The sequence below is a fragment of the Mesoplodon bidens genome (genome assembly GCF_964165515.1).
Source record: "Mesoplodon bidens genome assembly, chromosome: X".
NCBI classification, from domain to species: domain Eukaryota; kingdom Metazoa; phylum Chordata; class Mammalia; order Artiodactyla; family Ziphiidae; genus Mesoplodon; species Mesoplodon bidens.
The window spans coordinates 8,037,716-8,061,563 of NC_138163.1; the positions used below are offsets into that span (position 1 = coordinate 8,037,716).

A 23,848-nucleotide genomic window follows, 5' to 3' on the forward strand; every position below is an offset into this window, starting at 1 on the left:
AATTACATTTAACTTGGGGCATGGCACATAAACACTGAATGACTGGAAACTATTATCTTTATTATTGATCCAAACAAGCATTACTTTCTCTGAGCATCATTTTATTCTCCTTTAATACTGAATTCATAACACCCCCTTGTTGGGTAGTTAGGAAGATCAGTAATGCCTTATGAAAATAATCTACTTTATACTTGGCACATATTAGGTACTCATTAACCATAGCAACCATGTTTTTTTACTACTAGTATCTTAGTTGAACCTCGTTCGTTTAAGAAACATTTATTGAGTATCTGCTCCAAGTCATATTGTGCTTCTTCTTTGTTGCTAACGTGGTCTTTTTATTACTGTTGGAGGAGAGATATTCTATAATTGGCTTAATTCCACTATATTACTTTTATTTTTTATATATACATGTATCTATTCTTTTTCAAATTCTTTTCCCATTTAGGTTATTACAGAGTATTGAGCAGAGTTCCTTACGCTATACAGTAGGTCCTTGTTGGTTATCTGTTTTAAATATAGCAGTGTGTACATGTCAGTATATTACTTTTTGGTTTTTTTGGGGGGTACGCAGGCCTCTCACTGCTGTGGGCTCTCCCGTTGCGGAGCACAGGCTCTGGACGCACAGGCCCAGCGGCCATAGCCCATGGGCCCAGCCGCTCCATGGCATGTGGGACGCTCCCGGACCGGGGCACGAACCTGCCTCCCCCGCATCGGCAGGCAGATTCCCAACCACTGCGCCACCAGGGAAGCCCCAATATATTACTTTTAAAGCCATAGTTTACATTTAATATCTTGGTATAATAATCAGATGATCCCAATAAAATTTAGAGGATGCTGTCAGTGCCCTGCCCTGTCACTGGGAGGTGCATTTTTTCCTCCAGCTTCTGTGAGTGCTTACTGCTCACAGCTGACCCCTTTCTCCAGTGAATTCCTGTCTGCCACACAGAAGCCACTTCAAACTTACACTCCCAGGTAACCCACAGCTAAGAATGGACCCGCTACATACAAGAAACTCACTTAAGGTGGGGCTATTTCTTTTTTTTTTTTTTTTTTTTTTTTTTTGCGGTACGTGGGCCTCTCACTGTCGTGGCCTCTCCCATTGCGGAGCACAGGCTCCGGACGCGCAGGCTCAGCGGCCATGGCTCACGGGTCCAGCCACTCCGCGGCATGTGGGATCCTCCCAGACCGGGGCATGAACCCGTGTCCCCTGCATCGGCAGGTGGACTCTCAACCACTGCACCACCAGGGAAGCCCGGGGCTATTTCTGAGATGCAGTTTGTGTTCCTGAGCTCACCTTGGGATCATGCTGAATCTACTCTAAATTTGAGACCGTATTCTTGTTTAGCAACTTCCTCTGCCCTATCCTACTTCTCATATTCCCTTTTTTTTCTGAGAATATTTCCTCAATAATCACTACCTCTAGAACACCCAACCTAAGGTCACCAGCTAACAATTAAGGAAGTTACTGATACACTATTCAGGCTCCTGATGGCATTACATGCATGATGTCATTTACCCTGAAAAACAATCTTATGGGGTATATAACATTACCTCCATTTTACAGGAGAGAAAACTGAGTTAGAAGTCTCTCTCCCCCAAGTTCATGGCATTAGTAAGTGGCAAAACTGGAATTTGATGAATTAATTCTATCCGTAGAACAAAGGAGAATAATAATGAACAAGAAGCAGTTCCTGCCCTCAAAAGGATGTGCACCCCCAAATAGGTAATGAACTGCAATTTTAGAGAGTCTTGTTCCTAGTGTCAGAAGCAAACACTTTGATAGTAACTAGACTTATTGTGAGGATCACTTCACAATATATACGAATGTTGAATCACTGTGTTGTACACATGAAACTAATATACAAATATTGTATGTCAATTATACTTCAATTTAAAAATACTTGTATTCTCCATATAGAAGGCAAGTAGTCTATAAACTTTGTTACTATAATTCTATGGATATATTTCTAGATTTCCTGTTTTATTCCATTGATTTATGAGTTTATCCTTTCAGCAAACCCATGCTGTCTTAATTTCTGTACCCTCATAGTAAATTCTAAACTTAGGTATTCTAAGTCCTCCATGTTCTCTTTTTGAAATAGTTTTGGCTTTTCTAGTTTCTTTGCCTTTCCATAGAGATTTTAGAAGCATTTTGTTGATATCTATTTTTAAAAGCCTGCCTAGATTTTTATTGGGGTTGCTTTAAACAAATAGATCTGATTGGGGAGAAGTGATATCTTCTTTGATTTTTTTTTCATCGATATTTAGTAGTTTTCAGCATACAGAGTCTGCTCATGTTTTGTGAAGTACAAACCTGAGTAATTTTGGGGGTGTTGTTGTCATGGTATTTTTGTTTGTTTTTAATACGAAGTTCCAATTATTCATTGCTGGTAAGTAGAAACATGGTTGCTTGGTTGCTTTTTGTATATTGATTTTGTACTATATGCTCTTGAAAAGGTTACTTTGCTAATTCTAGGAGCTTTTGGGTAGATTCTTTAAGTTTCTATTTATACAAGCATGTCATCTGCAAAGAGGGACAGTTTTTTTGTGTGTTTTGTTTTTTTTTTTTGCATTACGCGGACCTCTCACTGTTGTGGCCTCTCCCGTTGCGGAGCACAGGCTCCGGACGCGCAGGCTCAACGGCCATGGCTCATGGGCCCAGCCCCTCCGCGGCATGTCGGATCTTCCCAGACCGGGGCACGAACCCATGTCCCCTGCATCGGCAGGGAGACTCTCAACCACTGCACCACCAGCGAAGCCCAAAGAGGGACAGTTTTATTTCTTCCTTTCCAAGGTGTATTCTTGTCACTTTATTGATTGATTGATTGCCATAATGCACTACCTAAGACTTCTAGTAAATTCTTGAATAAGAGTGCTGAAAGAGGACATCTTTGCATTATTCATGAATTTAGGGAGAAGCATTCAGTTTTTTTAAACCATTAAGTTATATGTTTATATTAGGATTTTGTACATGCCCTTAATCAGTTTGAAGAATTTCCCCTTTACTCCTAGTTGGCTGGGTATCTTTACTTCTAACCCATTGATGTGATCATATGGCTTTTCTTCTTAGGTCTATTAATATGACTACTTACATTGGCTGCATTTTCTAATATTGAACCAAGTTGTATTCCTGGGATAAATCACATTTGGTCATGATGTGTTATCCTTTTTCTATATTGCTGAATTTAATTGCTAGTATTTTGTGGAAGATTTTTGCAACTGTTGTCCTAAGGGATATTGTTCTATAATTTTCTTTCTTTAAATGTCTTTGTCTGGGTTTACTAGTGGAATTCTGGCCTCATAGTGTGAGTTTGGAAGTTCTCCCTCCTATTCTACTTCTGGAGGAGATTGTGTAGAATTGGTTTTATGTCTTCAATAAATGTTTGGTAGAATTTGTCAGAGAGACTGTGTGTGCTTGAGATTTCCTTTTTCTGGAAGGTTTCAACTATTAATTAATTTATAAAATAAATGTAGAACTATTCAGGCTACCTATTTTCTACTGAGTGAATTTTGGTATTTTGTGTTTTTCAAGGAATTGGACTATTTCATCCAAGTTGTCAAATTTGTGGACATAGAATTGTCCCTAGTATTATTCTTTTAATATCTGGGGTGTCAAAAGTAATGGCCCCTCTTTCATCTGTAATATTAATAACTTGTGTCTTTTCCTATTTTTGTCATTCTGGCAAAAGGCATCAATTTTTTTTCCCAAAGAACAAGTTTTTGCTTTTTCTTGCTTTGATTTTTCATTGTTTTATATTTCAATTTAATTGATACTCACTCTCATCTTCTGTTATTTCCTTCCTTTGACTTGTTTTCTTTTAATTTAATATGTTTTTCTTCCTCTAGTTTCTTAAAGTAGAAACTTAAATCACTGATATTTTTTGCATTTTATTTCTTTTATCATACAAGCATTCAATGCTATATGTTTTTAAGTACCACATTAATTATATCAACAAATTTTCATGTGTTGTATTTTTATTTTCCTTTATTCATTTTAGACTTCCATTAAAACCTCCTCTTTTGTTATGATTTCTAGTTTAATTTTGTTAAGGTCCAAGAGCATACTTTATATCATCTTTATTCTTTTAAATCTATTAAGATTTGTTTTGTAGTCCAGAATACTGTGTATCTTGCAAATTTTGATAAGCATTTGAGAAGACTGTGCATTCTGTTGTCATTAGGTAGACTGTTCTATAAATATTCACTATGCCAATTTGGTTGATCGTGTTGTTCAGATTTCTTCCTACTTACTCTATCAATTAATGTGTGTGGACTGTGGAAGTTTCCAACTATAATTTTGGATATGTCTGTTATGTCTTTCTTTTTTATCAGGTTGCTTTATGTAAATTGAAGCTCTATTAGGTGAATACACATTCAGAATTATTGGAAAACTGACCTCTGTATCATTATGTAATGTCTCTGTTTTTCTCTAATAAATATCCTTTAAATTAAGGCCTAATATGTCTGATATCAATATAGCTATTCTAGCTTTCTTTTGGTTAGTATTGTGTGGCATATCTTTTTCCATCCTTTTATTTTTTAACCTATCTATATCTTTATGTTTCAAGTGGGTTGCTTGTGGGCAGCTTAATTTGGACCTCGCTTTTTCATCTAACCCTATACTTGTTTTTTAATGGGCAAGTTTAAGCCATTTACATTTAATGTTATTATTGATGTGATTGGATTGGAATTTATCATCTTGCTAGCTGTTTTGATTTGTACTATCTTTTTAAAAAATTTGTACTAAAAAAGACATGTTTATTATTTAATTTTTAATCCCTATTGACTTATTATTCATATCTCTTTAAAAAATTTAGTGGTTCACCCAGAATTTGCAATATACAACATTTATAAAATCAGGGTTAACTTTCATATATTATACTACTTCACATGTAATGAAAGGAACTTATTACACTATATTCTCAACTCCTATTTTCCATCCTCTATGTTCATGTTTTCAAACATGTCATTTTTACATATGCTATAAACATACTATATTTTCCTGCTATTTTGGCTTTAAACAGCCAACTATCTTTTAGAGTAACTAAAATAGGAAAAATATAATCTTATTTTACTTTCATTATTTTTTCTAGCTTGCTTAGTTTCTAAAGAGTACTGTTTTAATTCCTGTTCTTCTATATGTAATATCTTTTTTAATCTGACTGCCTTTAATGTTTTCCTTTTGTCTTTCTTTTTAGCAATTTTAAAATGATTCGGTGTATGAATGTGTGTGTGTGTGTGTATGTATTCTATTTGTTTTTTTCTAAGCTTCTTAGATATGGGCTTTTGTTCATGTCATTAACTTTATAAAATTCTTAGGCTATATTTTTCAAATACTTTTTATTCCCCATTTTTTCTCTCTTTTCTCTCTTCATGATTCCAAATATGCATATGTCCCACAGCTCTTGGATGATCTGTTCTGTTTTCTTTGTTCCATAGTCTGTTCATGTTTCAGTTTGTATAATTTCTATAAATGTATCTTCAAGTTCACTGATTCTTACCTTGATTGTGTTGTATCTAGTGATGTTAGTGTGTTTTTAATTTCTAGCTTTGACAGTTCATTCTTTCTTATTTCCATTTTCTCTCATGAAATTACCCATCTGATCTACATGTTGTCCAACTTTTTCTTTAGAAATTTTAGCATATCATAATAGTTATTTTAAATTCCCTTTCAGATGCTTCCAAAGTCTGTGTTTCTGTTTCTGACGATTTCTTTATATCTTGGGAATTTTTTTTGGTTTGTTTCTTTGTTTTTTGTTTTGTTTTTTTTTTTTTTGGTTTTGGCTTTTGTTTGTTTGTTTGTTTTCCAGCCAGCTAACTTGGGTAACACGGTAAAGACTCAGGTAACGTCATTTTATGCCTGAAAAGAGGGATGCATTTTCTTCTACTAGGTCTTAATTATGGGAATTTGAGTTAACATAGATACAAGTTTGGGATATACTGTTGCTATACTTATGTTCATTGCACCACAGGCTTCAAATACATTCACAAAACCCATGTTTTGGGTGGGTGTTGGTTTGCCAGAAAACTTATTTTTCAATATTTATTTCAAACTCAATTTAAAGTCTTTTCTTTGCATTATGCCTCAGAGAGTTATGTCTCTTGCAAATTACTTACTATTCAGTACTTACTTTGGCATCTTGGTGGTAGGGGGCAGGGGTGGTGAATCAAGGCAAATGACAGTATTCAAAGGCATTTAAGAAGTATAAATGACAGGACTTGGTGATAGGGTAGATGTGGGACTAAAGAGAGGGCAGGAAGAAGAAAGCAGAGACTAGCAAGTCTGAAATATGCAGGACAGACTGGCAGGTTGGAAATTCGGGAAGGAGTGGATGTTGCAGTTTTGAGTCTAAAGGCAGTAGGGAGGCAGAATTACTTCTTCACGGGACTTCAGTCTTTTCCCTTAAGGCCTTCAACTGAGTAGATGAGGCCCACCCACATTATGGAGGGCAATCTGCTTTACACAAAGTGTACTGACAAATGTTAACACATCTAAAAAGTAGCTTCACAGTAATATCTAGGCTATTGTTTCTAGTTGGTCAGACATCTTGGAGCCTTACCAAGTTGACATAAATTTAATCATCACAAATTTTCAAAAGAGTTTTTTTAGACTTACAAGTATTACTTAAGTGTTTCATTTTTGAGTAATTGTAAATGACATTGCATTTTTAATTTCAGCACCCACGGGTTTTTTTCTGTAGAATAGAGAAAGATTTTTGTATGTTTTCTATGTTTGTATTTTTAATGCTTATTATATATCCTGTAACCTTGCTGACCATACTTACTGTTCTAATTTGTTTTGTTTTGTTTTATTTTGATGTATGTTTGTTTTTTTCTGCACATAGGGGCAATTTTATATCTTCCTGTCCAATCTATGTGTCATTCATTACTTTTTCATGTTGCATTGTCTAGAATACCTGATATTATTTTGAATAACACTGGGGAGAGGGAATATCCTTGCCTTTTTCCCGGTTGTAGGGGTAAAAAATTCAGTTTTTCAACATTAATCTTAATGTTAGCTTAAGATTTTAAAAAATGATATATAATTCATATACCATAAAATTCACTCATCTAATGTGTACATTGTAATTTAACCACAGGGTTGTGTAATCATAACTACTATATAATTCCAGAGTATTTCATTACGTTAAAAGGAAACTTTGTGTCCATTAGTAGTTACTCTCCATTCTGCCTTCCCTAAAAACCCTGGAAACCAGTAATCTACTTTTTGTCTCTATGCATTTGCATATTATAAAATTTTCATATAAGTGTAATTATATAATATTTGGAATTTTGTGCCTAACTTCATTTACTTGGCATAATGTTTTCAAGGTTCACCTATGTTGTAGCATGTGTTGGTATTTTATTGCTTTTTATGGTTGAATAATATTCCAATGTATGGATATACCATTTTGTTTTCTATTTATGATGTGATGCACATTTGGTTAGTTTCCACTTTTTGTTTTCTTTTTGTTTTGTTAAGTCTCCTTTAAATATTGGGTAGAATTCTCCAGTGTAACCATCTGAGCCTGAAAGTCCCTTTTTTGAGTAGTTTTAAATTATGAATTCAATATCCTTAATGTTTAGAGAGCTATTCAAATTATTTCATTTTCATGAGTTGTGGTAGTTTTTACTTTTTTACAGAATTAATCCATTTCATATAAGTTGTCAAATTTATATTTTCATATTCTTTTACTATATCTTTGATGTTTTCCATTCTGTAGTGGTATCACTTGTTTCCTTACTTATGTTTATAATTAGTGTCTGACGAATATTTTCACTGGGCATAGGATTCTGGGTTGACAGTTCTTTTTTCTCAGAACTTGAAAAATTTTATGCCACATCTTTCCAGCCTAATTCGTTTCTGGTGAGAAATTCACTGTCATTCAAGTAGTTTTCTTCTATATACTTATGGTGTCATTTTTCTCTGGCTGCTTTGAAATTTTATTCTTTGTCTTACATTTTTAGAAGTTTGACTATAACGTAAATTTATTTGGCTTAATCTTACTTGAGATTTCCTTACCTTTTTGATTCTGTAGGCTTACTTACGTTTTTTGCCAAATTTGGGAACTTAGACTGCCCTTTTCTTCTCTGCTCCAAGTCTCTGATGACATTAATATCTATGTTTTTTTGTGGTTTTTGAGGCTCTGTTTATTTCATTTTTTAGTCTATTTTCTCTCTGTTGTTCATATTGATTAATTTGTATTGTTCTGTATTCATGTTCACTGATTCTTTTATCTGTTCCACCCATTCTGCTGTTGAGCCCATTTGTTGATTTTTTTTAATTAATTCTTTTTAAAATACAATTTTAAAGGTTACAATCCATTTACGGTTATTCAAAATATTGCCTATATCCCCTGTGTTGTACAATATATACTTGTAGCCTGTCTTACACCCAAAAGTTTGTACCTCCCACTCCCCCACACATTTATTGCCCCTCCCCCCACTGGTAACCACTAGTTTGTTCTCTATATCTGTGAGTCTGCTTCTTTTTTGTTCTGTTCACTAGTTTCTTATAATTTTAGATTCTACATATAAATGATGTCATACATTTGTTTTTCTCTGACTTATTTCACTTAGCATAATGCCTTCCAAGTCCATCCATGTTGCTGCAAAAGGCAAAATTTTATTCTTTTTTATAGCTGAGTAGTATTCCATTGTGTGTGTGTGTGTGTGTGTGTGTACACACTACATTTTCTTTATCCATTCATCTGCTGATGGACACTTATATATATATTTTTAACAAATTTAATCAGTTATACATATACATATGTTTCCATATCCCCACTGTTTTGCGTCTCCCTCCCACCCTCCCTATCCCACCCCTCCAGGCGGTCACAAAGCACCGAGCTGATCTCCCTGTGCTATGCGGCTGCTTCCCACTAGCTATTTACCTTACGTTTGGTAGTGTATATATGTCCATGCCGCTCTTTCACTTTGTCATAGCTTACCCTTCCCCCTCCCCATATCCTCAAGTCCATTCTCTAGTAGGTCTGTGTCTTTATTCCTGTCTTACCCCTATGTTCTTCATGACATTTTTTTTTCTTAAATTCCATATATATGTGTTAGCATACGGTATTTGTCTTTCTCTTTCTGACTTACTTCACTCTGTATGACAGACTCTAGGTCTATCCACCTCATTACAAATAGCTCAATTTCATTTCTTTTTATGGCTGAGTAATATTCCATTGTATATATGTGCCACATCTTCTTTATCCATTCATCCGATGATGGACACTTAGGTTGTTTCCATCTCCGGGCTATTGTAAATAGGGCTGCTATGAACATTTTGGTACATGTCTCTTTTTGAATTATGGTTTTCTCAGGGTATATGCCCAGTAGTGGGATTGCTGGGTCGTATGGTAGTTCTATTTGTAGTTTTTTAAGGAACCTCCATACCGTTCTCCATAGCGGCTGTACCAATTCACATTCCCACCAGCAGTGCAAGAGTGTTCCCTTTTTTCCACACCCTCTCCAGCATTTATTGTTTCTAGATTTTTTGATGATGGCCATTCTGACTGGTGTGAGGTGATATCTCATTGTAGTTTTGATTTGCATTTCTCTAATGAGTAAAGATGTTGAGCATCCTTTCATGTGTTTGTTGGCAGTCTGTATATCTTCTGTGGAGAAATGTCTATTTAGGTCTTCTGCCCATTTTTGGATTGGGTTGTTTGTTTTTTTGTTATTGAGCTGCATGAGCTGCTTATAAATTTTGGAGATTAATCCTTTGTCAGTTGCTTCATTGGCAAATATTTTCTCCCATTCTGAGGGTTGTCTTTTGGTCTTGTTTATGGTTTCCTTTGCTGTGCAAAAGCTTTGAAGTTTCATTAGGTCCCATGTGTTTATTTTTGTCTTTATTTCCATTTCTCTAGGAGGTGGGTTAAAAAGGATCTTGCTGTGATTTATGTCATAGAGTGTTCTGCCTATGTTTTCCTCTAAGAGTTTGATAGTGTCTGGCCTTACATTTAGGTCTTTAATCCATTTTGAGCTTATTTTTGTGTATGGTGTTAGGGAGTGATCTAATCTCATACTTTTACATGTCCCTATCCAGTTTTCCCAGCACCACTTATTGAAGAGACTGTCCTTTCTCCACTGTACATTCCTGCCTCCTTTATCAAAGATAAGGTGACCATATGTCCGTGGGTTTAACTCTGGGCTTTCTATCCTGTTCCATTGATCTATCTTTCTGTTTTTGTGCCAGTACCATACTGTCTTGATTACTGTAGCTTTGTAGTATAGTCTGAAGTCAGGGAGCCTGATTCCTCCAGCTCCGTTTTTCGTTCTCAAGATTGCTTTGGCTATTCGGGGTCTTTTGTGTTTCCATACAAATTGTGAAATTTCTTGTTCTAGTTCTGTGAAAAATGCCAGTGGTAGTTTGATAGGGATTGCATTGAATCTGTAGATTGCTTTGGGTAGTAGAGTCATTTTCACAATGCTGATTCTTCCAATCCAAGAACATGGTACATCTCTCCATCTATTTGTATCATCTTTAATTTCTTTCATCAGTGTCTTATAATTTTCTGCATACAGGTCTTTTGTCTCCTTAGGGAGGTTTATTCCTAGATATTTTATTCTTTTTGTTGCAATGGTAAATGGGAGTGTTTCCTTGATTTCACTTTCAGATTTTTCATCATTAGTATATAGGAATGCCAGAGATTTCTGTGCATTAATTTTGTATCCTGCAACTTTACCAAATTCATTGATTAGCTCTAGTAGTTTTCTGGTAGCATCTTTAGGATTCTCTATGTATAGTATCATGTCATCTGCAAACAGTGAGAGCTTTACTTCTTCTTTTCCGATTTGGATTCCTTTTATTTCCTTTTCTTCTCTGATTGCTGTGGCTAAAACTTCCAAAACTAGGTTGAATAAGAGTGGTGAGAGTGGGCAACCTTGTCTTGTTCCTGATCTTAGTGGAAATGGTTTCAGTTTTTCACCATTGAGGACGATGCTGGCTGTGGGTTTGTCATATATGGCCTTTATTATGTTGAGGAAAGTTCCCTCTATGCCTACTTTCTGCAGGGTTTTTATCATAAATGGGTGTTGAATTTTGTCGAAAGCTTTCTCTGCATCTATTGAGATGATCATATGGTTTTTCTCCTTCAATTTGTTAATATGGTGTATCACGTTGATTGATTTGCGTATATTGAAGAATCCTTGCATTCCTGGAATAAACCCCACTTGATCATAGTGTATGATCCTTTTAATGTGCTGTTGGATTCTGTTTGCTAGTATTTTGTTGAGGATTTTTGCATCTATGTTCATCAGTGATATTGGCCTGTAGTTTTCTTTCTTTGTGACATCCTTGTCTGGTTTTGGTATCAAGGTGATGGTGGCCTCGTAGAATGAGTTTGGGAGTGTTCCTCCCTCTGCTATATTTTGGAAGAGTTTCAGAAGGATAGGTGTTAGCTCTTCTCTAAATGCTTGATAGAATTCGCCTGTGAAGCCATCTGGTCCTGGGCTTTTGTTTGTTGGAAGGTTTTTTATCACAGTTTCAATTTCAGTGCTTGTGATTGGTCTGTTCATATTTTCTATTTCTTCCTGATTTAGTCTTGGCAGGTTGTGCATTTCTAAGAATTTGTCCATTTCTTCCAGGTTGTCCATTTTATTGGCATAGAGTTGCTTGTAGTAATCTCTCATGATCTTTTGTATTTCTGCAGTGTCAGTTGTTACTTCTCCTTTTTCATTTCTAATTCTATTGATTTGAGTCTTCTCCCTTTTTTTCTTGATGAGTCTGGCTAATGGTTTATCAATTTTGTTTATCTTCTCAAAGAACCAGCTTTTAGTTTTATTGATCTTTGCTATCGTTTCCTTCATTTCTTTTTCATTTATTTCTGATCTGATCTTTATGATTTCTTTCCTTCTGCTAACTTTGGGGGTTTTTTGTTCTTCTTTCTCTAATTGCTTTAGGTGCAAGGTTAGGTTGTTTGAGATGTTTCCTGTATCTTAAGGTGGGATTGTATTGCTATAAACTTCCCTCTTAGAACTGCTTTTGCTGCATCCCATTGGTTTTGGGTCGTCGTGTCTCAACTGTCAGTTGTTTCTAGGTATTTTTTAATTTCCACTTTGATTTCTTCAGTGATCACTTTGTTATTAAGTAGTGTATTGTTTAGCCTCCATGTGTTTGCATTTTTTACAGCTCTTTTCCTGTAATTGATATCTAGTCTCATAGCATTGTGGTCAGAAAAGATACTTGATACAATTTCAATTTTCTTAAATTTACCAAGGCTTGATTTGTGACCCAAGATATGATCTATCCTGGAGAATGTTCCATGAGCACTTGAGAAAAATGTGTATTCTGTTGTTTTTGGATGGAATGTCCTATAAATATCAATTAAGTCCATCTTGTTTAATGTATTATTTAAAGCTTGTGTTTCCTTATTTATTTTCATTTTGGATGATCTGTCCATTGGTGAAAGTGGGGTGTTAAAGTCGCCTACTATGAGTGTGTTACTGTCGATTTCCCCTTTTATGGCTGTTAGTATTTGCCTTATGTATTGAGGTGCTCCTATGTTGGGTGCATAAATATTTACAATTGTTATATCTTCTTCTTGGTTCGATCCCTTGATCATTAGGTAGTGTCCTTCTTTGTCTCTTCTAGTAGTCTTTATTTTAAAGTCCATTTTGTCTGATATGAGAATTGCTACTCCAGCTTTCTTTTGGTTTCCATTTGCATGGAATATCTTTTTCATCCCCTTACTTTCAGTCTGTATGTGTCTCTAGGTCTGAAGTGGGTCTCTTGTAGACAGCATATATATGGGTCTTGTTTTTGTATCCATTCAGCCAATCTGTATCTTTTGGTGGGAGCATTTAGTCCATTTACATTTAAGGTAATTATCGATATGTATGTTCCTATTCCCATTTTCTTAATTGTTTTGGGTTCGTTATTGTAGGTCTTTTCCTTCTGTTGTGTTTCTTGCCTAGAGAAGTTCCTTTAGCATTTGTTGTAAAGCTGGTTTGGTGGTGCTGAACTCTCTCAGCTTTTGCTTGTCTGTAAACGTTTTAATTTCTCCATCAAATCTGAATGAGATCCTTGCTGGGTAGAGTAATCTTGGTTGCAGGTTTTTCTCCTTCATCACTTTAATTATGTCCTGCCACTCCCTTCTGGCTTGTAGAGTTTCTGCTGAGAGATCAGCTGTTATCCTGATGGGGATTCCCTTGTGTGTTATTTGTTGTTTTTGCCTTGCTGCTTTTAATATGATTTCTTTGTGTTTAATTTTTGACAGTTTGATTAATATGTGTCTTGGCGTATTTCTCCTTGGATTTATGCTGTATGGGACTCTCTGTGCCTCCTGGACTTGATTAACTATTTCCTTTCCCATATTAGGGAAGTTTTCAACTATAATCTCTTCAAATATTTTCTCAGTCCCTTTCTTTTTCTCTTCTTCTTCTGGAACCCCTATAATTCGAATGTTGGTGCGTTTAATGTTGTCCCAGAGGTCTCTGAGACTGTCCTCTGTTCTTTTCATTCTTTTTTCTTTATTTTGCTCTGCAGCAGTTATTTCCACTATTTTATCTTCCACCTCACTTATCCGTTCTTCTGCCTCAGTTATTCTGCTATTGATCCCATCTAGAGTATTTTTTATTTCATGTATTGTGTTTTTAATCGATGCTTGATTCATCTTTAGTTCTTCTAGGTCCTTGTTAACTGTTTCTTGCATTTTGTCAATTCTGTTTCCAAGATTTTGGATCTGGGAAATAGAATCTTGGATCATCTTTACCATCATTATTCTGAATTCTTTTTCAGGTAGACTGCCTATTACCTCTTCATTTGTTAGGTCTGGTGGGTTTTTATCTTGCTCCTTCTCCTGCTGTGTGTTTTTCTGTCTTCTCATTTTGCTTATGTTACTGTGATTGGGGTCTCCTTTTTGCAGGCTGCAGGTTCGTAGTTCCCGTTGTTTTTGGTGTCTGTCCCCAGTGGATAAGGTTGGTTTAGTGGGTTGTGTAGGCTTCCTGGTGGAGGGGACTAGTGCCTTTGTTCTGGTTGGTGATGCTGGATCTTGTCTTTCTGGTGGGCAGGTCCACGTCTGGTGGTGTGTTTTGGGGTGTCTGCGGACTTTTTATGATTTTAGGCCACCTCTCTGCTAATGGGTGGCATTGTGTTCCTGTCTTGCTAGTTGTTTGGCATAGGGTGTCCAGCACTGTAGCTTGCTGGTCGTTGAGTGAACCTGGGTGCTGGTGTTGAGATGGAGATCTCTGGAAGATTTTCGCCGTTTGATATTATGTGGAGCTGGGAGGTCTCTTGTGGACCAGTGTCCTGAATTTGGCTCTCCCACCTCAGAGGCACAGCACTGACTCCTGGCTCCTCAATTTGGGATGATTTGTTGTCCATTCATGTATTCCACAGATGCAGGGTACATCAAGTTGATTGTGGAGCTTTAATCTGCTGCTTCTGAGGCTGCTGGGAGAGGTTTCCCTTTCTCTTCTTTGTTCTCACAGCTCCTGGCTCTCAGCTTTGGATTTGGCCCCGCCTCTGCGTGTAGGTCGCCGGAGGGCGTCTGTTCTTCGCTCAGACAGGACAGGGTTAAAGGAGCAGCCTCTTCGGGGACTCTGGCTCACTCAGGCCGGGCGGGAGGGAGGGGCACGGAGTGCGGGGCGAGCCTGCAGCGGCAGAGGTCGGCGTGACGTTGCACCAGCCCGAGGCGTGCCGTGCGTTCTCCCAGGGAAGCCGCCCCTGCATCCCGGGACCCCGGCAGTGGCGGGCTGCACAGGCTCCCGGAAGGGCGGTGTGGACAGTGACCTGCGCTCGCACACAGGCTTCTTGGCGGCGGCAGCAGCAGCCCCAGCGTCCCACGCCCGTCATTGGACTCCGCGCTTTCAGTCGCGACTCGCGCCCGTCTGTGGAGCCCCTTTAAGCAGCGCTCTTAATCCCGTCTCCTCACGCACCAGGAAACCAAGAGGGAAGAAAAAGTCTCTTGCCTCTTTGGCAGCTCCAGAGTTTTCCCGGACTCCCTCCCGGCTAGCTGTGGCTCATTAGCCCCCTTCCGGCTGAGTTCTCACCGCCAGCCCCAGTCCTCTCCCTGCGCTCTGACCGAAGCCCGAGCCTTAGCTTCCAGCGCCGCCGGGGCGAGCAGACAAGCCTCTCAGGCTGGTGAGTGCCGCTCGGCACCAATCCTCTGTGCGGGAATCTCTCCGCTTTGCCCTACCCAGGTATGTGGGGAATTTCTTGCCTTTTGGGAGGTCTGGGGTCTTCTGCCAGCGTTCAGTAGGTGTTCTGTAGGAGTTGTTCCACGTGTAGCTGTATTTCTGGTGTATCCGTGGGGAGGACGGTGATCTCCGCGTCTTACTCTTCCACCATGTTACCCGGAAGTCAACTGCTGGGTTTATAAACGTTGAATCTAGTGTCAGTTTCTGGCCCAATGGATAATGCTTTGGTCCTTTTTCTAAATCCAGTCCAGGCTGCTCAAGTGCCTCAGATGGTTTCTGTGAATTTGGGTAGAGCTTTCCAGAACTGAGCTGAGCTCCACATTGAAAAATGGATATTTTATAATTGTGGTTGTTTTACCATTTCAATATAACCCTATAGATATTACCTCTTAGACATTCTAAATCTTTGAATTGACTTTGTCTTTCCTGTTTATAGTTATAATATATTTTAAACATGTAGAAACATCCAGAGGGTAATATTATAGATACCCATTTAACAATCACCCAAATGTAAAGATTTTGCAACATTTGAGTCAGAACTTTTTGTAATAAAATAAAACAATGCAGAAAGTTTAAGTCTAATTATACTCATTGTGACCTTTATAGAAAGTATTGTATTTTATTCATATGAATATAATAGTTTACTAATAATATTAACATTTACTTTGGGCTTATGAGGTGTCAGGCAGTATGCCTCTGTCCATCTATTGATTAACAGATTGTTTCCTTTTCCTTATTATGAAAATACATATATACATATATATACACGTATATATATGTATGTATATGTCTATGTGCACGTCATATATATTGTATTAGTTTGGTAGGGCTGCAATAACAATATACTACAGACTATGTGGCTTAAGCCACAGAAATTTATTTCTCACAGTTGTGGAGGCTAAAAGTCTGAGATGGAGTTGTCAGCAGGTTTGGTTTCTCCTGAGGCCTCTCTGCTTGGCTCCTATATGGCTGCCTTCTCACTGTGTCCTCACATGGCCTTTTCTCTGTGCATGTGCAGCCCTGGTGTTCTCTCTGTGTCCGTATTTCCTCTTCTTATAAAGACAACAGGCCAGATTAGATTAGGGCCTACCCCAAGGGTCTCATTATAGCATAATCACCTCTTTGAAGACCCTGTCTCCAAATACAGTTACATTCTGAAATTATGGAGGTTAGAACTGCAACATACACATTTTGGGGGAACACAATTCAGAACATAAGAGTTGTGATACAGTAGTCTTTTTTGTTTTTGTTTTACTTGCGGCATACAGGCTCTTAGTTGCATCATGCGGGATCTAGTTCCCTGACCCGAGATAAAACCCAGGCTCCCTGCATTGGGAGCACAGAGTCTTAACCACTGGACCACCAGGAAAGTCCCTGTGATACACTAGTTTTTATGGTTGGTGGTTTCTTTCTTTTAGGGACTGTACCAGGGAATGGAATGGGATTGCTGACTCTTAGGGAATATATAACTTCAACTTTGTTAGGTACTGGCAAATTGCTCTTCAGATTGCTTCTTCGAATTTGTATGCCCACCAACAGTGTAACAAAGTCTGTTTTGTCCATTTCTTTCCCAAAACTTGGCATTCTCATACTTTAATTTTTGCCGCATTGGTGGGTATGAGATATATCATTTCTTAATTTTGCAGTTCTCTGTATATTAACAAATTTGCACCTGTTTCCTAGGTTATTGGCCTTTCATGTTTCTCTGTGAACTACCTGTTCTTAGTCTTTAGCTATACTTCTATTTGCTTATTTGACGTTTTCTTCTTGCTTCATATTTTTTTCTTCCAATTTTATTGAGATATATTTGACATACAGCACCATGTAAGTTCAAGGTGTACAGCATAATGATTTGACTCATATATCATGAAACTATGAACACAAGTTTAGTGAACATTTGCCATCTCATAGATATAAAAATAGAAATTTTTTCCTTATGATGTGAGCTCTTAGTATTTATTCTGTTAACAACTTTCATATATAATGTACAGCAGTGTTAATTGTATTTATCATGTTGTACATTACACCCCTAGTATTTATTTATCTTATAACTGGAAGTTTGTACCTTTTGACCACCTTCATCCCTTCATCCAATTCTCTGCCCCCACCCCCACCTACCTCTGGTACCACAACTCTGATCTCTTTTCTATGAGATTTTTCTCTTTTTGAAATATCATTGGGACTTCCCTGGTGGCTCAGTGGTTAAGAATCTGCCTGCCAATGCAGAGGACATGGGTTCGAGCCCTGGTCCGGGAAGATCCCACATGCTGTGGAGCAACTAAGGCTGTGCGCCACAACTACTGAGCCTGTGCTCTAGAACCCGCAAGCCACAACTACTGAAGCCTCCATGCCTAGAGCCCGTGCTCTGCAACAAGAGAAGCCACCACAATGAGAAGCACACGTACCACAACGAAGAGTATCCCCCGCTCGCCACAACTAGAGAAAGCCCACGTGCACCATCAAAGACCCGATGAAGCCAAAAAATAAATAAATTTATTTTAAAAAGAAATATCATTGACCTACAACACTGTTAGTTCCTGTTACACAACATAGTGATTTGATATTTCTATACATTTCAAAATGATCACCATAATGAGTCTAGTTACAATATGTCACCAAAGATGTTACATAGTTTTTGACTATATTCTCCACACTGTACATTTCATACCTATGACTCATTTATTTTGCAACTTGAAGTTTATACTTCTCAATCTCCCTCTCCTCTTTCTTTCCTCACCCACCCCCCTTCCCCTCTGGCAACCAACTGTTTGTTCTCTGTATCTGTAACTCTATTTCCTTTTTGTTATGTTTGTTTATTTGTATTATTAACTCTTTATTATTAGGGATGTTAATTATTTTCATTTACATAAGTTGCAAATATCTTCTCCAAGTCAGTGCTTATAACTGAGCTTAGTTTATGATGGCTTTTGCCTTACAGAAAATTCCAATTTCAATATCAAATTGTTAGTCTGTTCATTTGTGCCTTTTGTATCTTGCTTACAAATCTTTCCCTACTCAGGTATAATTAAGATATTCTCCTACACTTTATTCTACATTTCTTAAAATGTGGAGTTTTTTTCTCTTCAAATTTATCTAGAATGAAGAGGTTATGGTGTTATTTTTAAAGTCTCATTTTATGTTTCTACATTGATTGTAAGTTGTTCCAGCATAACTTATTTTGTAATCCATCTTTTCACGACTAATTTGCAATGCCACTTCTGCCATATACCAAATGCTCATATAAGAGCTAACAACTTTTATACATATGTTATTTGTTAGTCATTGTATTTGCATTATATAGTATAATCCTTGAAAAACTTATATGAAGAAGGTATTATTTCCATTCCACAATTAAGGAAACTGATGTAAAAAGAAGTCTAATATTTTCTCCAATGTCACAAAACCAGCAAGTGGAGGAGCCAGGAATTGAACCCAAGCAGTCTGATTACCACTATTCAATGACACTTCTTTTATATATATATGAAATAGTTTCTGGAGTTTACATTTTTTCACTGGTTCACTTGATTATGCATGTGACAAATCACACACTTTTAATGATTTTTCCTCTTTAATATCTTCATATTGGTACGGCAATCTTCCCCATCTCATGCTTTCTTCACAAGTATATCAGTCATTCTTACCAATCTCGTTGTATTTAAACTCAGCTTCTTAAATTCCATTAAATCCTCCCTGAATTTTGTTGTAAGCACATTATACTGAAGATCATTTTTGAGAGAATTAACATCAGTATGATATCGAGACTTTCTACACACAAACATGCTAAGATCCGTATTTTTAAGGTCAATTTTAATTTTTAGGGTGCCTTTTTTCCTAAGACTATTTTTTAGAACAGTTTTAGAGGTTTGTAACACAACTGAGAGGGAGGTACAGAGATTTCCCATATACCCCCTGCCGCCCTACTCCTGCATAGCCTCTACCCTTATCAATATCATTCACCAGAATGGTATTTTTTTAAAACAAGAATGAACCCACATTGATACATCATAATCACTTAAAGTCTGTAATTTACCTTAGGGTTCACTCTTAGTGTTTTACTTTCTATTTAGTTTGGAAGGTCAAATCTGATGTCCTTCAAACTTAGCAGAGGCATATTTAAAAAGCAAAATAACTGTGATCTGGAAGGTTTTGGAAAACTGTCAATGCTCTCTCAGACATTACACCATATTGCTAGATCAGCAACACATTATTATTGATTTCACATGATAGTGTCAAGCTAAACTAACATTACAACATGGGATAGCATTGAAATTGATATACCTGAATAATTCAAGCTGTTATCATTGTAACTCATTGTAAGAGCATAAGTATTTTAAAAGTAAAGTTTCTTCTAAAATACCATATGATATCACTTATATACAGAATCTTAAAAAATGATACAAATGAACTTATTTACAAAACAGAAACAGACTCAGGGACACAGAAAACAAACTTATGGTTCCTGAAGGGGAAAGGGGGGGATAAATTAGGAGTCTGGGATTAACAGATACACACTACTATATATAAAATAAATAAACAACAAGGACCTACTGTATAGCACAGGGAACTATACTCAATATCTTGTAGTAACCTATAATGGAAAAGAATCTGAAAAAATATATATACACACGTGTGTGTATATATATATATGTATATATATACATACATACATGTGTAACTGAATCAATTTGCTGTACACCTGAAACATTGTAAATCAACTATACTTCAATTATATATATACATTTTTATTTTTTATTTTTTTATAAACATATGGGCTTATAAAATTTTCAGCAATCCTCCAAACTTAAAACTTAAATTTTTATAAATACTGTATTGCATTTATGTCAAAGCCACCAGGATGACAGTTGAGAAATGAAATTTATAACCAAAAATTGGGAACATTAATTAAACAACACCTTCCACTGCTTGACCTCATCTTAGGATGATCAACTGAGGCAGCGAGAGTCTTGAACATTTTGCAAATATGTTCACTTATGAAGTGTACAGGGAGACTGAGCAAACTTGCAAGAACCAGAGTGAGAAAGTGACTAATTTTGTGAGAAAAGAAAAACATGTTTTCCCTTTAGATTTCTTAAAAACATCTTTATTAGAGTATACTTGCTTTACAATGGTGTGTCAGTTTCTGCTTTATAACAAAGTGAATCAGTTATACATATACATATGTCCCCATATCTCTTCCCTCTTGCATCTCCCTCCCACCCTCCCCATCCCACCCCTCTAGGTGGTCACAAACCACCGAGCTGATCTCTCTGTGCTATGCGGCTGCTTCCCACCAGCTATCTATTTTATGTTTGGTGCTGTATATATGTCCATGCCACTCTCTCACTTTGTCCCAGCTTACCCTTCCCCCTCCCTGTATCCTCAAGTCCATTTTCTAGTAGGTCTGCATCTTTATTCCTGTCTTGCCCCTAGGTTCTTCTGACCATTTTCTTTTTTTAAAAAAAATATATATTGTAGATATATTGAAAGCAGTCTTAAAGTTCTGAGAAGAAAATTCAGAATACCTGCACTTGGGAAAAAAATAATCTATTATCACTTCAGAGAAGGAAGACACTAACCAAGACACAGCAGAATGACTAAGCTAGGCCCTAAGCAGTTTTCTGAACAAATACAAGATTGCTCTCACTACTCCTTAACATTTTTATTTCTCATCCTCACTCAACTACCCTTGTCCATCTTGCACCAGGTCAGCCATTCTGCCCTTCTTTTTGTAGGGTTACAGTTGCATATGAGTGGAAGTGAATAGCATGCCACTTCTAGGTCTAGACATTAAAACACCTCATGTGAATTTCTCTGTGCTCATTCCTCTTCCTAGGATCTAGAATACAGACATGCCTGCCATCCAACTTCAACTATGCCAATGAGGAAAATGACTGGAGACAACAGTAGAAAAATAAGAAGAAAGTAGCCAAAGTCTTTAAGGGACCAAATGGAACAGAGTAGCCTGCCTATCCATTACAGACTGCTTGGTAAGAGAGAAATAAACATTTCTGGTCTTTAAGCCACTATAAAATTGCATCTCTCTGTCACAGAGGCATAGCCTACCAAACATCATCAGAAGCCAGAAATGTGTCCAAGTTGTTTTGGACACATGAATTAAGTATAAGATCCTTAAAGCAATATCTCAAGTATTTTAAATGCTTTCGTTTATCTCATGTCATTCTTGCCATTCACTAACAAGGAGCTCAGTTGAGTGGAATCAGAATTAGCTACATTTTAAAGATGGGAAACTGAGGCAAGAGAGGAAGCTTTTTAATCACAAAATTGTGCCAAAAGAATAAAAAATTAGAAACCCGTTGTATGACTCACAGCTCTGTCCTTATATAGAAATGTTATTCTATATAAAATGCTTATACACCATTACTGATTCATCATAAAATTCTGGATTATTTTGTGACAGAGAACACCCTTGACAAGAGGTCAAAATCACCTTGCCTTTCCTCTTACATTCACCACATGTGTGGTTCATATGCCCCACTCAAATAAATTTTACAAATGTATCTCTGCAACTGAATACTCTTTTCCCCATTAAACAACATTGTAATTTCCAAATACAGTAATTCCTCTCCAACAGTAAGGCTTAGTTGCCTGAACACATCCAATGCAGGAACATCAAGGCTAAAGAACTTCAGATCATATAGAAAACATTCAGCCAAAGGGACCATGGTCATGACTGTAACCATGAAACCCATTACTTTTTTGTTTAATAAAATCAATAAACATATTATATTAATTAAAGAGAACATAAAACATATTTACATAACAAAGTAATTATAGTACCAAAAAATTTCCATTTATCACCACTTGCTTTCTAAACAGTCAGCTATGCTTTTTCCTATGAAGCTTAAAGAAATGAATTCCATTTGCCTTATTGTATATAAGGTATACAAAGACATTTTATCCTGTTTGCTTCACCATTCAAAAATATGGTGTCTTCTGTACTCCAAAAACTATAAGATACTGATGAAAGAAATCACAAAGGATGCAAACAGATGGAAAGATATACTGTGTTCTTGGATTGGAAGAATCCATATTGTCAAAATGACTATACTACCCAAGGCAATCTACGAATTCAATACAATCCCTATCAAATTACCAATGGCATTTTTCAGAGAACTAGAACAAAAAATTTTATAATTAGTATGTAAACAGAAACGACCCTGAATAGCCAAAGCAATCCTGAGAAAGACTGGAGGAGGAATCACACTCCCTGACTTCAGACCATACTACAAAGCTACAGTCATCAAAACAGTATGGTACTGGCACAAAAACAGAAATACAGAACAATGGAACATAATAGAGAGCCCAGAAATAAACCCACACACCTATGGTCAATTAATCTATGACAAAGCAGGCAAGAATATATATAAAGGAGAAAAGACAGTCTCTTCAATAAGTGGTGCTGGGGAAACTGGACAGCTACATGTAAATGAATGAAATTAGAACATTCTATAACATCATATACAAAAATAAACTCAAAGTGGATTAAAGACTTAAATGTAAGGCTGGACACTATAAAACACTTAGAGGAAAACTTAGAACACTCTTTGACATAAACTGTAGCCATATCTTTTTGGATCCATCTCTTAGAGTAATGGAAATAAAAACAAAAATAAACAAATGGGACCTAAAAATAACAAAAGTATTCTTTGATACTCTTCTTATCACTTTGTCCTGATCTATCCTTCTCATAATTTAGTAAGTTTATGCACATTAATTAGCTGGCTCCAATTCTTAAATTAATTAAACTATGCCCCACCACATCATGGTATAAATAAATCTTAGCATAGACAAAAGGGAGCTTATTCTCTAGAACATTTTTGAGGCAATCCATACACTGGAGTCCACTACTTGAATTTCTCATCCAAGCTGCTCTTGATAGCAAATATCCTGCAGATATGCTTCACTGACTGGTTTCACCTCCTCTGCAGGTTTATGCTGGTCTACAGGGAGGGTCTTATCTGCCTATCATGTATGTGATTTCTCTAGATTGGGACACTTTGAGGGTCTTGAGTTAAGTAAGAACTTGGGTCTTGTGTTTATGTTCTTTTTAAGGCAAAACAAAAAAGCTACTTTTCAATCATAAAATACTGTTCTTATAGATTATGCTGTTTCAGAATTTCTGATGATTAAACTAAGTGGAAGCTTCCCTCTTGGGGAAAGTGAGTCTGTTAAGTAAATAAGTAGTTTTCAACAAATGGGAAAGACCACATTTATCATTGTTTATTGTGAAACATCATACATGACATTACTGTATCATATTAATATTATAAATTATATATAATGTTGCATATACATATATTGCATATATGTATATACTGCATATATAACAAATATAACAATAAATATTATATATTATTATCTCATATGAGCTGCCATTTTTAATTTTTACTATTTGCTAGATATATTACCTAATTTACTCTTCACAGCAATACTAGGAAGAACACAGGCTGGTACGGTAATTAACACATTATATATTTCATCTTATTCATTTATCACAATGAACTTTCAAGGTAGGAAATATTATTATTCCCATTGTTAGGAATAAGGAATCTGAGGTTCAGGAAAGTTAAGTAAGTTTTGCAAGGATTTCAGATTCTAAGTGTACGAGTCAGATATTGTAAACTATCTGTCTGACCCCAGAGCCTCTGTGATGAACCATCACGTTACTCTGTCCCTTCCA

At 36.6% G+C, this 23,848-nt stretch overlaps 1 long non-coding RNA gene across 2 annotated transcripts in view; it reads left to right on the forward strand.

Annotated features, from left to right (window-relative positions):
- The window catches only part of LOC308608749, a 433,619-nt gene extending 412,075 nt beyond the window's left edge, over positions 1-21,544 (forward strand). For both annotated transcript variants that reach the window (XR_014014228.1, XR_014014229.1), the window contains exon 5: positions 20,981-21,544. This is a non-coding gene — a long non-coding RNA (uncharacterized lncRNA). The remainder of the gene's footprint in view (positions 1-20,980) is intronic.
- The last annotated feature ends 2,304 nt before the right edge of the window (positions 21,545-23,848 follow it).